The sequence below is a fragment of the Calonectris borealis genome, chromosome W, assembly GCF_964195595.1.
Source record: "Calonectris borealis chromosome W, bCalBor7.hap1.2, whole genome shotgun sequence".
In the NCBI taxonomy this organism is placed as follows: Eukaryota; Metazoa; Chordata; class Aves; order Procellariiformes; family Procellariidae; genus Calonectris; species Calonectris borealis.
In genome coordinates this window covers 28105512-28121910 of record NC_134351.1, presented here as the reverse complement: position 1 = coordinate 28121910, position 16399 = coordinate 28105512, and the positions used below count along the sequence as shown (strand labels likewise).

Sequence of the window (16399 nt, the reverse complement as noted above, 5' to 3'; positions counted from 1 at the left end):
TTGTGCAAGATATTGCTGCCCGGGTAGAGAACCTGACTGTAAAAGTACGTCACGTAGATGCTCACGTGCCCAAGAGTCGGGCCACTGAGGAACACCAAAACAACCAGCAGGTGGACCAGGCTGCTAAGATTGAAGTGGCCCAGGTGGATTTGGACTGGCAACATAAGGGTGAATTATTTATAGCTCGGTGGGCCCATGATGCCTCAGGCCATCAAGGAAGAGATGCAACATATAGATGGGCTCGTGATCGAGGGGTGGAATTAACCATGGACGCTATTGCACAGGTTATCCACGAATGTGAAACGTGCGCTGCAATCAAACAAGCCAAGCGAGTAAAGCCTCTCTGGTATGGAGGACGATGGTTGAAGTATAAATATGGGGAGGCCTGGCAGATTGATTATATCACACACCCACAAACCCGACACGGTAAGCGCTATGTGCTCACCATGGTGGAAGCAACCACCGGATGGCTGGAAACATACCCTGTGCCCCATGCCACCGCCCGGAACACCATCCTGGGCCTTGAAAAGCAAGTCCTATGGCGACATGGCACCCCAGAAAGAATTGAGTCAGACAACGGGACTCACTTCCAAAACGCCCTCATAGACACCTGGGCCAAAGACCATGGCATTGAGTGGGTATATCACATCCCCTACCATGCACCAGCCTCCGGAAAAATTGAACGATACAACGGGCTGTTAAAGACAACACGGAGGGCAATGGGCGGTGGGACATTCAAGCATTGGGACACACATTTAGCAAAGGCCACCTGGTTAGTCAACACTAGGGAATCTGTCACTCGAGCTGGCCCTGCCCAATCCAAACCCTTACGTACTGTAGAGGGGGATAAAGTCCCTGTCGTGCATATGAGAAATATGCTGGGGAAGACGGTCTGGGTTGCTCCTGCTTCTGGCAAGGGAAAACCCATCCGTGGGATTGCTTTTGCTCAGGGACCTGGGTGCACTTGGTGGGTGATGAGAAAGGATGGGGAAGTCCGGTGTGTACCTCAGGGGGATTTAATTTTGGGTGAGAATAGCCAATGAACTGAATTGTATGATGTTAGTTATTACATAGTACTGTATGTCATCACTTTTATGGTTACCATATGCCATATTAACAGTATTATAGTAAGAATCACCCAGATTAATTTAGGATGAACGCCGATGAAACTGAGCAAGGTGCAACAATGATAGAACCAGACGAGCGCCCAGAACTGGTCTCCGCATGCAAGAGCCCAACACCACACACCATCTCTCCTGCCCTGCAAGACTGTTATGACAGGTGGTACCCGAAGTCATGGACTAAATGAACTCAACGGACGTTTCAGAGGGATGGCCCATGGACTAAGGGAATGATATCTCTTTGTGCGTATATATCAAAAGGCAGGGAAAAGTAGCGGTGACTAATTGGAATGTATGGGAAAATGTGAGACCTGGGCATGATGTAGATGGTATAGAATAAGGGGTGGATATTGTCCTGGTTCCAGCTGGGACAGGGTTAACTTTCTTCCCAGTAGCTTGGGGGGTGTGCTGTGTTTTGGGTTTAGTGTGAAAGGAGCGTTGATGGCCCATTGATGCTTTGGCTGTTGCTGGGTGCTGCTTGCACCGGGAGGGGGGAGCACAGCCGGGGTGGTGGACCCAGCTGGCCAATGGGGTATTCTATACCATGTGACATCATGCTCAGTATAAAAACCAGGTGTGTGGGGGGGCTCGCGCCCCGTTCGTGACACACGGTCGGCGGTCGGTGAGCAGTTGTGTTGTGCATTGCCTGTTTTGTGTATTCTGTTATTGTTGTTGTTCTCATTGTTATTATTACTGTTCTACTTAGTTTTATTTCAATTATTAAACTGGTTTTATCTCAACCCGGGAGTTTTCCTACTTGTGCCCTCCCGATTCTCTCCCCCATCCCACCGTGGGGGGGGGTGATCGAGCGGCTGCGTGGCGTTTATTTTTGCTGGCTGGGGTTAAACCACGACAGATTCTTACTGTAATACTGTTAATATGGCATATAGTAACCATAGAAGTGATGACATACAGTAATATATAGTAATTAACATCATACAATCCAGTTCATTGGCTATTTTCACCCAAAATCAAATCCCCTTGAGGTACACACCAGACTTCCCAATCCTTTCACATTACCCACCACGTGCACCCAGGTCCTTGAGCAAAAGCAGTCCCACGAATGGGTTTTCCCTTGCCAGAGGCAGGAGTAACCCAGACTGTCTTCCCCAGCATATTTCTTATGTGCACGACAGGGACTTTATCCCCCTCTACAGTACGTAAGGGCTTTGATTGGGCAGGGCCAGCTCGAGTGACAGATCCCCTGGTGTTGACTAACCAGGTGGCTTTTGCTAACTGTGTGTCCCAATGCTTGGGTACATGACCATCTAGGTGATGTACTTTTACAACCAAGTTTTCTACCCAGGCAGCAATATCTTTCCGCAATGCGGCAGCCCAGATGGGTTTGCCTCTGCGCTGCCAGTTGTTCTGCTTCCATTGCTGCAACCACCCCCACAGGGCATTTGCCACCATCCATGAGTCAGTACAGAGATAAAGTACTGGCCATTTTTCTCGTTCAGCAATGTCCAAGGCCAGCTGGATGGCTTTCACCTCTGCAAACTGGCTCGATTCACCTTCTCCTTCAGCAGTTTCTACGTCTTGGCGTATAGGACTCCATACAGCAGCCTTCCACCTCCGATGCTTTCCCACAAGACGACAGGACCCATCAGTGAACAGGGCATATTGCTTCTCATTTTCTGGTAGTTTGTTATATGGTGGGGCCTCTTCAACACGCGTCACCTCCTCCTATGGATATATTCCAAAATCTTTGCCTTCTGGCCAGCTTGTGATCACTTCCAAGATTCCTGGGCGACTGGGGTTTCCTATTCGGGCCCGTTGTGTGATCACTGCGACCCACTTACTCCACGTAGCATCGGTTGCATGATGTGTAGAGGGGACCCTCCCCTTGAACATCCAGCCCAGCACCGGCAGTCGGGGTGCCAGGAGGAGCTGTGCTTCAGTGCCAACCACTTATGAAAAAGTTGCACCCCTTCATACGCTGCCAATATCTCTTTCTCTGTTGGAGTATAGCAGGCCTCGGATCCTCTCCAAAACCCTAAGGGTCGACCTCGAGTCTCCCCTGGTGCTTTCTGCCAGAGGCTCCAGGTAGGGCCATTCTCCCCGGCTGCAGTGTAGAGCACATTCTTCATATCTTGTCCTGCCTGGACTGGCCCAAGGGCTACTGCATGAACTATCTCCTGTTTAATTTGTTCAAAGGCTTGTTGTTGCTCAGGGCCCCATTTGTAGTCGTTCTTCTTCCTGGTCACTTGAGAAGGATTACGATCTGACTGTAATTGGGAATATGCATTCTCCAAAAGCCCACAACGCCTAAGGCGTCTTGTGTTTCCTTTTTGCTAGTTGGTGGAGACATGGCTGTTATTTTATTGATCACATCCGTTGGGATCTGACGACGTCCGTCCTGCCATTTTATTCCTAAAAACTGGATCTCCTGTGTGGGTCCCTTGACCTTACTTTGTTTTATGGCAAAACCAGCCTTCAGAAGGATTTGGACTATTCTCTCCCCTTTCTCAAAAAAACTTCTTCTGCTGTGTTGCCCCACACAATGATGTGCTGGTGCACTGTTGTGGTAGCGATTGGTACCTGCTGTTCTTCAACCCTCAACAACCCCACAACAGAAGGGTCCTCCGAGAGACCGGGCAAGGTGGACAGCTGTTTACTTTCCTCCGTCTCCAGGGCAGCTATACCAAAAGCCCACCAGTACCCTTTTGGGTCCTTGAAATACCCTCTCCTGAGGTAGTCTATGCCAAGGATGCACGGAGCCTCTGGGCCAGTCACAATGGGGTGCTTCTGCCACTCCTTCCCGGTTAGGCTCACTTTGGCCTCCAATACAGTTAACTCTTGGGATCCCCCTGTCACTCCAGAAATACAGATGGGTTCTGCCCCTTTATAGCTTGATGGCATTAGGGTGTACTGTGTGCCGGCGTCTACGAGAGTGTCGCGAATGAGTGGTTTAGAGGCTGCTTAAAGAATCACCGTCAAAGAAATTAGCAGAAAGTGATTTTAATAGAGATTTATAAAGGTGCGACCTAATAGAATTCGATGGCAAGGTTCACTCTATTACTTATTACACGGGTGAAACATATAAAGGAAAATCATCTAAGGGTTTATATTTCTGGGACAGTCTAGGTTTCATTCACAATTTAGCAACACTTAATTATCAACTTATCATTAACAAACTTTAGTAACGCCTAATCATTAACTAATTCAATATTTGCAAAGTGAGTTAGTAAGTCTACTACAATCACAACTTAATTACAGATTATGCTTACTATTAGTTCACACACACAGAGAAACATATATATATATAAAAAAATATACAGAAGGTATACCTGTTAAAAATTCCCCTCGATTTCAGTGAAGAAATATTCACGTCGAATGTCTAGGCGTTCCCTCTCAACAGGCGAAGGGTTGAGCTTCGAAAGGGACTCACCCAGGACCCAGTGGTCCTCCGAATATCGTAGGCCCGAAAGATTGCAAGCTCTGAGAGGCGTCCCACTCAGAGGGAGATGCTGGGTGCAGCCGCTGCGGTCCAGGAGAGCTCAAAGGGCCTCACTTAGGACCACCATTTATAGGTTCGCAAGATGGTTGGCTTTAGTCATCCGTAAATTTCCATCCTGGCCACAGTCCCAGGTGGTAATTACTAAAGAATTCTCAAGGTTTCGGTATTGTTCTACTGGACACCTGGGCCAGGCAGTAGGAGTATGTTCCCAGCCTCAGCTATGCAGATTTTCTGATACAGTCAAGGAGTGCTCAACTGCCAGACTTCAATACACCAAGGCCGAGGATTCATGGAAATTTCTGAGATCAACAAGCAGCCCAGATCAACAAGTGGCCCAGGGAAGAAAGCGGGGGGTATGACTGCACCACCACAATCCACCCCGTGACTAAAGTCAATCCATCTTGATCACAGAGTGGCGGTGTGGTCGCCTCTTGCCTCTGTGCCTATAAACAGATCAATGCCATATTCCAATTGTAATTTTAGGGAAATTTTTGGTTGGTATACTTAATTATCAATAGACTTAACTGTTAAGGTTTTATTAAGTACAATTAAGCAATGTTATATATGCGAGGAGGTTTTGGTATTAGTGCCATTTGTTTAGTTATTTTCCACACTTTAACATGTAGAATAATGTTCAACAATAAGCATAGCACAATAGAAATTAGTAAAATTGTCATGGGATGTAAAACCCAATTCAAAGTTCCTGTTGCTGTTGGTGACTATCTAAATAAAACATCCCACCAGTGATGTTCTCCATCCTTCTTCACCTTTTCTAGGACATGATGTATCTTCTCTGCATCATGATGAACCGTAATCAGAGTTCTTTGTCCGTTGTTTCGAATCTGGTCTAGCAATTGACTCAGGTCATCATGTTGTAACAGTTTTCATACTAATGTAAGATTCATTCCAATGGGGGTAGGTAGTAGATCTTGATAAGATGCATAGCTTGATTGTAGCAACTGATGGGTTGTAACAGGAGCTGAATAGTTGAAGTCGCATCCCGTAATCTTAGTAAAATTACAAATACAGATATTTGAGTGGTTAGATGTTTCCACAATTACGTTATCTGTAAATATAGAATCACAAAGAGTTCTCATGCAAACACATCCATTTCCAACATATATAAGTACAGTTTCAGGGGTTTCATCAGGATGTATTTCAAAATTACAAACATTTTGTTCAGCGTCAAGACAAATGTCTTGAGCTTTGATGGTATTGCTTTCACAAATAAATCCCTGTTGTTCTCGCACAACACATGCATCAACATCAATAATTTGCCATTTCTTCCCATTTTTTTGGGCCCATACTCTATGTTCTAATGGATAGAGTACCGTTCCATTGTGATTTAATCCCAACGCAATGATTGGGTATATGATATATACTGAAGCATTGCGTATTGTCAAAATAAAGGCCGTGACTTTGCTGTCAGTGGAGTCATAAGTAAAATTGACTAGACGCCACCAAGCTTGAAATTCTTTTTCAAATTTAGTTGCATTATCCCAAACTACCTTTCGGATTTCAGTGGGCAAGATGCCCTCATCACCTTCCCTTATAATAGCTGCCACGGTAGATTGTATCCATAATTGAGTCTGGATGCAGCTAAGAGCTAGAGAAATATTATTTTGAATTGTGCCAAATGCGCTTGTGATTAGTTGGTGGTCCTTTTCATTAATTCTTTCCCATGTAGGCAATATATTAGCCAAAAACCACTGGCTCGTTCCTAATGCTGTCAAAGAAGATAGTAATGGGTGTTCTAATTTATGTAAATCTCTTTTTGCCGAATTTAGTTTGTTTGCTAAAACTTCAGCATCCATGCTGTTCAATATTCATAGTCCTGTTCCCAGAATGCCAGTCACATCTCTCCTTGATCGTTTTGGAGAGGTGAGGGTTCGTCCATGCAGCCACGCTAACCATCCTGTAAAAGATGTATTCAGGAATGGTGAGCAAGCAGGTTTAATTGTAGAGATATCAAATTGCATTGATATAGCTCCACTCGTTTTAGAGACCACGATGGATTAAATAGCACTTGCTGTTGTCCTATGTTCTTGATTATATAGGGATCAATGTTATAAATGTGAGGAGACAGTTTGATAGGAGGCTGAGTTGGTGAATGTGGTTGTGCGGTATCAATCCTGAATTGAAAACCTAAGCTGGAATGAGAGTTAGGGTTTGTCCAAAGACACATTACGAGTACTGAATGGGATATAGTAAAAGTATACCAGTGTCGGAGTGGGAGGCGATCCCAGAGTAATGATGAGTCCCAATATGGGTATGGTCATTCTCGTTTATTTCAAAATACTGCGCTACTTTTATAAGCCAGCCACACTAACACACGCACCTACGAATCCTCTATTGGTTTACAGTCAGCAAGCACACGAATCTTAATATACGCAGATTGGTCAAAAGCAGGTGTCCATGCGAACGCTTTCCCCGCCTGCATTCCGTTACCTAATCTACTGATAGTTACATTCCTCAGCCTGCTTCCCTATTCTGCTATCGCTTCAGAGACTCTAAAACTACAATTGCTCTTTAGCAACCCTTTGCCTTATACTGTTGTTAACAAATCCTCAGTGCTTGGAATGTTCATAGGATGTCCGTTATTTAATAAAAATCCTTCCACAAATCCCCCTTTTAGTTTTTGAACAATCCAAGCCTGATTTATTACTTTCGATACAGCCTTTTTTTATACAACTAAAAGCAATACAAAAGCATACACACAATATTAAGATGATAATCAATATACGCAAGCCTTCTTTTATCAAAGCTATCAGCCATTGCGGCAACCGTCTAAAAATATTCATGAGCCATTCATCTAAAATGCCATGATTTTGTTGTATCATGCTTGCATGGTTTTTTAACCATTGTAATTGTTTATGTATAGACTCACCATGATTGGATAGGTTCATGCAACACATAAACTTTTCTACCCGGAAACCAGGCACGCCCACCAAACAGGTTCTGAAAGGCTCTGTTGCCGAAGCAAGAGACAAACAAAACGCAGATTGACCTGTTTTGTTTGCCCAGGTAACCCACATATTTTCCCTAGGCTCTATGTGATGTATGGACATGGTCACGGGGACTACCATCACTATTACTAATGTTCCAATCACCAGGTTTCGTAGTTGTTTTGCTTTACTTTCCATGCGAACCGCTTTTGACATTTTTCTTTTGTTGCAACCCATTGGTTAAAGGGTACTTTCCAGATCTCTGGCACCAGGTTATGTCGTTTACACTCAACACCTAAAATAATAGGCAAGCAAGCTTTTTCAGCAGTTAATCTAGTCCACTGGTTACAGCTGATCTGATATGAAAGTGTGTTAGTTATCTCATGCCCAGTAATCAACAATATTTTAGTCAAATCAATTTCTTTTGATAACAGTGATCACACCATCAATTAGCGTGATTAAGCCGAACCCACCATTTTTTCCCACATTGATAACATTCACATAACACCCAGGGTTTACATCGGTGACAGTCTTTGCATCTGATTTTGCTTTTTTCTATTTCATAAGGAGAGTTCATAACAACGTACAGTCTCGGTCGTTACAATTCCTTTGATACGTCTTCCTCTTCTTGTGAGAGCGCAGGCTTCACTGCTCGGCTAGGCACCCATATTGGTCCCTTATCTGTGGAAACACACATGTATCCCCTCCCATTAAATATTACCGAAACTGGGCCCAGCCACATGCCAGTGATTGGGTCTCGATACATTACTTTTAGTTTTGGAAGCGTTGTATGAGAGTTAAACTTAAGGTTTTGGTGATGTATTATAATCAATAGCTCTTCTCTGTCTCCCATCAGACACAAATAATTTAGAGTAAATAGGACTTTATGCAGTCTCATTTGCGGGTCCTTTTCTTCCTCCTTTTGCTTTGTTAGATAGTCCTTCAATACCTGATGCGTGCGTTCTACAAGGCTCTGCCCCGTCGGTGAGTGTGGGATGCCAGTAATATGCTTGACCCCCCATCTCATCAAAAAGGTTCTCAACTTCTGACTGGTGTAAGCAGGGCCATTATCTGTTTTCAGTTGTTCTGGCACACCCAACACCGCAAAGCAAGCAAGGAGGTGCTTACACACATGATGAGCCTTCTCACCCAATAAAGCCGTGGCCCATATTACTTTAGAGAAGGTATCTATGGTGACATGTACATATTTGAGCTGCCCAAATTCAGCGATATGAGTTACATCAGTCTGCCAGAGCTCTAAAGCCTTGAGACCTTTTGGATTAACACCCAGCCCTATTCCAGGTCCATGATTTCCACACTTGGGACAGGCCTGTATGATAAAGCGAGCTTCATTTCCTGATAACCCATATTGTATTCTTAAACACTTTGGGTTTTGATGAAATATTTCATGACCCTGCCTAGCTTGTAAAAATTTATCTACAGGTGGTACATGACACGCTGGACTGACAAGATTGTCCGCTATCTGATTGCCTTGTCCTAAACCCAACTCCCATTGATGGCTACGGATATGAATGACACAACACGGAGCCGCTCGCTGGGAGATGGTCGATCTTAATTGAATAAACAGTTTCCCTAGCTGAGGATTATTTGTTTCCCTAATCAGTGCGTCTTGAATTCTTGGTATAAGCCCAGCTACATATAGAGAATCAGTCACCACATTCAAAGGATGATCATGCCAATTCCCTAACGCCCATACCACCGCCATTAATTCTAAAGTCTGTAAGGTATCTCCAGCTTGCCCTTGCAAAATCTTTTTGCACCATTGATCTGTTTCCCACCATACGCATGCAGCTTGTCTAGAGCGTTTTCCCGCATCTGTGTATACCGTCAACCCCTCGAGTATCGGGCTATCAACCACTTTAGGTTTTTCTAGCCACTGATTTCGTTTTAGAATCTGCCACAATTTCCCTTGAGGTTGCTGAGAGTGCTCCTTTCCGCTAAATCCTAACAGAGATTATTGAATGGCCAGCACGTGGCGTATCCACCATTCTAAATCTACAGCGTTAACAGGAATACTGATGTCTGCTGGTTCCTGTCCTGTCAGCTCCATAATTCGCGTTCTCCCTTTTCGGATTAATTCCCCTACGGCTTCAGGACGAGTTTGTATACGGAAACGTGGTTGTACCCGTAAGAAAACCCATTCCAAAATTTGAAAAAAGGAGGAATTTGGCAAGTTATCATTATTCTTGTTGTCAATGGCAGTCACGGAGTTCATTCCCTGTTGTCCCTTCGTCTCCCCCTTCTTGTTTTGCCATTGACATATAATGGCAAAAGGTGATTCTTCAGTGTTACAGATAAGCAAAGAAAGTGGCAGTTCAAGGATTCTTCTTGCGGTCCAGGCTATAGTAAGTTTGTTTATAATGTGCTGTAAGGCTACGTGATGTTTGTCCGTCATATGAATTTCAGCTGCAGGCTGAGTGCCTCACAGTAATTCAGTTAGTGGTTTAATGTCTGCATTGGTAATGCCAGCGCAATTGCGAACCCATTGGATGTCGCCTAAGACCGTTTGCACATCAGCCAATGTTTTGAGTGGAAGTTTCCCAAACAGGCCTTAGTAGCATGGGTATTTTTTTTGACACTTATCACACCATACAGTAGCACGACAATTTTGCTTACTATGCCCCTGTTCCCCACAACGAAAGCAGGTGCCTTTAAAGGGCTGGACTATTCCTGGAGAGTGTTTTTGCCTAACAACAGCTGCTAATGGTTGTACTACTTCTTTGACAGCACTTTGCACCACAGCTGCCATCGACTCATTTTGTTTTTGAACCCCCACTCTTTCCACCCGAGAAAGCATTTCTTCTACTCCTGCCCCTTTGGGCAGACTGGCTAGAATGGCCTTGGTAGTTTTATTGGCGTCATCAAAGGCCAAAATTCTAAACATTTGTTGTTTATTATCCTCTCCCAAATCCAGGTGGTTCGTTACTGCGTCCCAAAGCCTATCAATAAAGTTGCTATACTTCTCAGTTGCACCTTGCGTCACCGAGCTGAAAGAAGGAGCTGACGCTCCTGGTAAGCTAAGAAATGCATCTAAAGCAAGTTTAGAAGATAGCTGTAACATATTGACAGGAAAAGTCAGTTGGACATTTATGGACTGTCGTGGTTTAACCTGGCAGGCAGCCAAATACCACGCAGCCGCTCACTCACTCCCCCCGCCCCCCCAGTGGGACGGGGAGAGAATCGGAAGGGTAGGAGTGAGAAAAACTCGTGGGTTGAGATAAAGACAGTTTAATAGAACAGAAAAGGGAGAATAATGATAATAAATAATGATAGAATATACAAAATGAGTGATACACAATGCAATTGCTCACCACCCGCGCTGACCGATAACCAAGTAGCGATCGGTACTTCCTGGATCACGCCTACCGTTCATATACTGAGCATGACGTCACATGGTATGGAATACCCCATTGGCCAGCTGGGCTGGCTGTCCTGATTATGTTCCCTCCCATCTTGTGTACCTAGCTCAGTCAGTAGGCACGGGAGCTGTCCTTGGACTAGGAGGGCACTTAGCAACAACTGAAAACATCAGTGTGTTATCAACATTCTCCTCATACTAAATCCAAAACACAGCACTAGGAAGAAATTTAACCCTATCCCAGCTGAAACTAGGACATATCCGCATAACGTCCCCCGCCAATGAGCATTTCAGCTGTGACCCCATATAATGGATCTCCTTGCTGTTGATGTTGGGCAGCAGCATTCACTGCCCTCTGAGACCATGACGATCCCCATAACAAAAACTGTGTAGGTGTCAACAGAAGCCTCATTAGACTTTGGCAATCATGGGGACACATCAAATCAGCAGAAAAAATCCAAATAACGATCTGTCGTGAGGCTTCCAATTTAACACCATACTGCGATATAGTATTTTTGGCTTGTTGTAGAATCTTCCAATCATATGGTTCCCATTTTCCTTGACCGTTTTCCTGTACCACCGGAAAAGCCATGGGGCCAATGTTGGATGCAACCCCCCACTGTCCGTCCAAAATAGCATCCCGAACAACTCCACTCCATCGGCCGGGACGGGTAGCTGCGGTAGGTCCGGAGAAACAGGGTGGCAAGTTGCCTCTCGAACCTGCGTTTGACCAAGGTTCTCCTTTTTGCTGAGTCTGTGTAGTTAATTCCTTTAGTTGTTGCACAACCTCTTTTAACAGCTGATTAGTACTTTCTGTTGAATTTTTCTCTTTTCCGCTAGATGGCGGTGTGGCAGCACCGGAGGAATCATTGGAGAGTGGCAAGGGCGGGTGGAGAGGAGGGGCAGTGGGAGGAGGGCGGCACCCTTCCCCGCATTGAATTGAGGGGGTGGGTGGAGCTGGCCGCTCCTCCCCCTTCATGCTCGGCGGTTGCTCTTCCGCTTTCGATTCACACTGCTGCTGTGCTACAGCCCCAGCAACTTCCGTCTTCATCGGCAGAGACGACATTGTCGGGGAAGATGGCGAACATAGGCTATCGGGCATTTTTAAGTCCTGCTCAACTCTACCACGCAATTCGGCAACAGTCTTACAGGTAGACCCCGTCACACCCTTCACAGCAGACAGCCCAAAAAATCGCGCGATAGGTCCCGCCTTGGATTTCATGTTCTTAGACTTTTCCGGTATGGGGTCCGGAGTCAGCATCTGAGCAGCCGCACACGCCACCTCCCGTTCAGCCTTCATAGCTTTTAAAGTTTCTAGTACGTCTCCCCACAATTCTGTCACAGACTTAATCATAGAATCATAGAATCATAGAATCATACAGGTTGGAAAAGACCTCTAAGATCATCGTGTCCAACCGTCAACCCAACACACCATGTCCACTAAACCATGTCCCTAAGTGCCTCATCTACATGCCTTTTAAATACTTCCAGGGATGGTGACTCAACCACTTCCCTGGGCAGCCTGTTCCAAGGCCTGATCACTCTTTCAGTAAAGAAATTTCTCCTAATGTCCAATCTAAACCTCCCTTGGCGCAACTTGAGGCCATTTCCTCTCGTCCTATCGCTAGTTACTTGGCAGAAGAGACCAACACCCACCTCACTACAACCTCCTTTCAGGTAGTTGTAGAGCGCAATGAGGTCGCCCCTCAGCCTCCTCTTCTCCAGGCTAAACAACCCCAGTTCCCTCAGCCGCTCCTCATAAGACTTGTGCTCCAGACCCTTCACCAGCTTCGTTGCCCTCCTCTGGACACGCTCCAGCACCTCCATGTCCTTCTTGTAGTGAGGGGCCCAAAACGGAACACAGGATTCGAGGTGCGGCCTCACCAGGGCCGAGTACAGGGGCACGATCACCTCCCTACTCCTGCTGGCCACACTATTTCTAATACAGGCCAGGATGCCGTTGGCCTTCTTGGCCACCCGAGCACACTGCCGGCTCATGTTCAGCTGGCTGTCAACCAGCACCCCCAGGTCCTTTTCCTCTGGGCAGCTTTCCAGCCACTCTTCCCCAAGCCTGTAGCATTGCATGGGGTTGTTGTGGCCGAAGTGCAGGACCCAGTACTTGGCCTTGTTGAACCTCATACAGTTGGCCTCGGCCCATCGATCCAGCCTGTCCAGGTCCCTCTGCAGAGCCTTCCTACCCTCCAGCAGATCAACACTCCCGCCCAACTTGGTGTCGTCTGCAAACTTACTGAGGGAGCACTCGATCCCCTCGTCCAGATCGTTGATAAAGATATTGAACAGGACCAGCCCCAGTACTGAGCCCTGGGGAACACCGCTCGTGACCAGCCGCCAACTGGATTTAACTCCGTTCACCACAACTCTCTGGGCTCGGCCGTCCAGCCAGTTTTTTACCCAGCAAAGAGTACATCTGTCTAAGCCGTGAGCCGCCAACTTCTCTAGGAGAATGCTGTGGGAGACAGTGTCAAAGGCTTTACTGAAGTCCAGGTAGACCACATCCACTGCCTTTCCCTCATCCACTAGGTGGGTCACTTGGTCATAGAAGGAGATCAGGTTGGTCAAGCAGGACCTGCCTTCTATGAACCCGTGCTGGCTGGGCCTGATCCCCTGGTTGTCCCGGACATGGCTCGTGAGCACCCTCAAAACCAACCGCTCCATGATCTTCCCTGGCACCGAGGTCAGGCTGACTGGCCTGTAGTTCCCCGGATCCTCCTCCCGGCCCTTCTTATAGATCGGCGTCACGTTGGTGAGCCTCCAGTCGTCCGGGACCTCCCCTGTTAACCAGGACTGCTGGTAAATGATGGAGAGCGGCTCGGCAAGCTCCTCCGCCAGCTCCCTCAGTACCCTCGGGTGGATCCCATCAGGCCCAATAGACTTGTGAGCATCCAGGTGGCGTAGCAGGTCATTAACTTCTTCCTCATGAATTATGGGGGGTTTATCCTGCTTGCCGTCCCTGTCTTGCAGCTCAGGGGGCTGAGTACCCTGAGGATAACCACTCTGACTACTAAAGACTGAGGCAAAGAAGGCGTTGAGTACCTCAGCCTTTTCCTCATCCTTGGTGGCAACGTACCCCCCCGCATCCAATAGAGGATGGAGATTCTCCTTGGCTCTCCTTTTGTCATTAACATACTTATAAAAGCATTTTTTGTTGTCTCTCACGACAGTGGCCAGGTTGAGTTCTAGCTGGGCTTTTGCTTTTCTAATTTCCTCTCTGCACGACCTAACGAGATCCCTGTACTCTTCTTGAGTTGCCTGCCCCTTCTTCCACAAGTGATAAACTCTCCTTTTTTCCTTGAGTCCCAGCCAGAGCTCCCCGTTCAGCCAGGCCGGTCGCCTTCCCCGCCCGTTCTTCTTGCGGCACATGGGGACAGCCCGCTCCTGCGCCTTTAAGACTTCCTTCTTGAAGAACGTCCAGCCTTCCTGGACCCCTTTGCCCTTCAGGACTGTCTCCCAAGGGACCCTCTCAACCAGTGTCCTGAGCAGGCCAAAGTCTGCCCTCCGGAAGTCCATGGTAGCGGTTTTGCTGGCCCCCCTCCTTACTTCACCAAGTATCGAGAATTCTATCATTTCATGGTCTCTAAGCCCAAGAGGGCCTCCGACCACCACATCTCCCACCAGTCCTTCTCTGTTCGTGAACAGCAGGTCAAGCGAGGCACCTCCCCTAGTGGGCTCGCTTACCAGCTGCGTCAGGAAGTTATCCTCCACACACTCCAGGAACCTCCTCGACTGTTTCCTCTCTGCCGTGTGGTATTTCCAGCAGACGTCCGGAAAGTTGAAGTCCCCCACGAGAACAAGGGCTAACGACTGGGAGACTTCTGCCAGCCTCTGGTAGAATATTTCGTCTGCCTCCTCATCCTGGCTAGGTGGTCTATAACAGACTCCCAGCAGGATATCTGCCTTGTTGGCCTTCCCCCTCATCCTTACCCACAAGCACTCGACCTCGTCATCACTACCATTGAGCTCTAGACAGTCGAAGCACTCCCTAACATACAGGGCTACCCCACCGCCTCTCCTTCCTCGCCTGTCCCTTCTGAAGAGCTTATAGCCATCCATTGCAGCACTCCAATCGTGAGACTCATCCCACCATGTTTCCGTGATGGCGACTAAGTCATAGCTACCCCGCTGCACAATGGCTTCCAGCTCCTCCTGTTTGCCGCCCATGCTGTGTGCATTGGTATAGAGGCACTTGAGCTGGGCTGCTGATTTCTCCCCCGACATTGGCGTGCCGCCCCTAGGCTCTTCTCTAGTGAGCCTGGTTTTATCCCCTTCCCCCTTCGAACCTAGTTTAAAGCCCTCTCGATGAGCCCCGCCAAATCATATGCGAGAATCCTTTTCCCCCTGTGAGACAGCTGAACTCTGTCCATCACCAGCAGGCCCGGTGCCGTGTAAACCTCCCCGTGGTCAAAGAAGCCAAAATTCTGCCGATGGCACCAGCCCCTGAGCCACGTGTTGATCCGATGAGTTTTCCTGTTCCTTTCGGTGTTCCGCCCTGCCACTAAAGGGATCGAGGAAAACACTACCTGTGCTCCCGATCCTTCCACCAGTCGCCCCAGTGCCCTGAAGTCCCTTTTGATCCCTTCGGGACTTCTCTCTGCAACCTCCTCACTGCCAGCCTGTATAACCAGTAGCGGGTAGTAATCGGAGGCCTGCACGAGACTAGGGAGCTTCCTAGTAATGTCCTTCACCCGGGCCCCAGGGAGGCAGCAGACTTCCCTGTGGGATGGGTCTGGCCGACAAATTGGGCCCTCCGTCCCCCTCACAAGGGAATCACCTATGACAATTACCCTCCTTTTTTTCTTAGCGGAGGCAGTCGTAATTTGTGGGGCTGGCTGCCTCGCCTTGGGCAACCCCCTGGATGGGCCTTCATCTGCATCCTTGTTCGTCTGGCCCTCAAGTTCCAGAGCCCCATATCTGTTCTGTAAGGGCAACTGGGAAGGTTGAGGTGAGGGAGGCTGGGCGGGGGTTCGCCTGGCACCCTGAGCAGGGACCTGTGTCCATTCCCCTCCATCGCCTGGGTCTCCTCCTTCTGCCTGGTGGCAAGAGGGCAGGGGTCCTTCTCCAATTTGTCATCACCTTCAATAATCTTCTGCTACATTAGTTTCCCCAGCTCCCGCCATTCAGGCACAGAAAACAATGTGTGAGTGTCTTTAAAATGTCCCAAACATTGTCCTAACTTAATTAGCTTAATAAGCTGTTTCACCGTTGTCTCGATCCCTCTCTTAGAGAGTATGCCTGCGAGCAACGTAGCAGCTGCCTCACTCTCCATGATGGCAGCTCACCCTCTGGGAGGCAGTTGGCCACTCTGCACCGTTATCTATTCTATTTGTTTGAGCAATAGAATAGTACTTCTCCCAGTCGCTTGTTTCCCACTCCCCTTCTCTTGCTGCTCTTACCGCAGTCTCGAAGAATTGTAGCTTGAAACCATCGACCTCTGGGTTACGAGCCCAGCACGTTTCCGCATCCTCTGCTACCAGAT

General features: G+C 47.5%; 1 protein-coding gene across 1 annotated transcript in view; it reads left to right on the top strand.

Moving 5' to 3' along the window:
• LOC142075028 (nuclear factor 1 B-type-like) overlaps positions 1-16399 on the top strand; it is a 349790-nt gene that overhangs the window by 186604 nt on the left and 146787 nt on the right. The window lies entirely within an intron of this gene.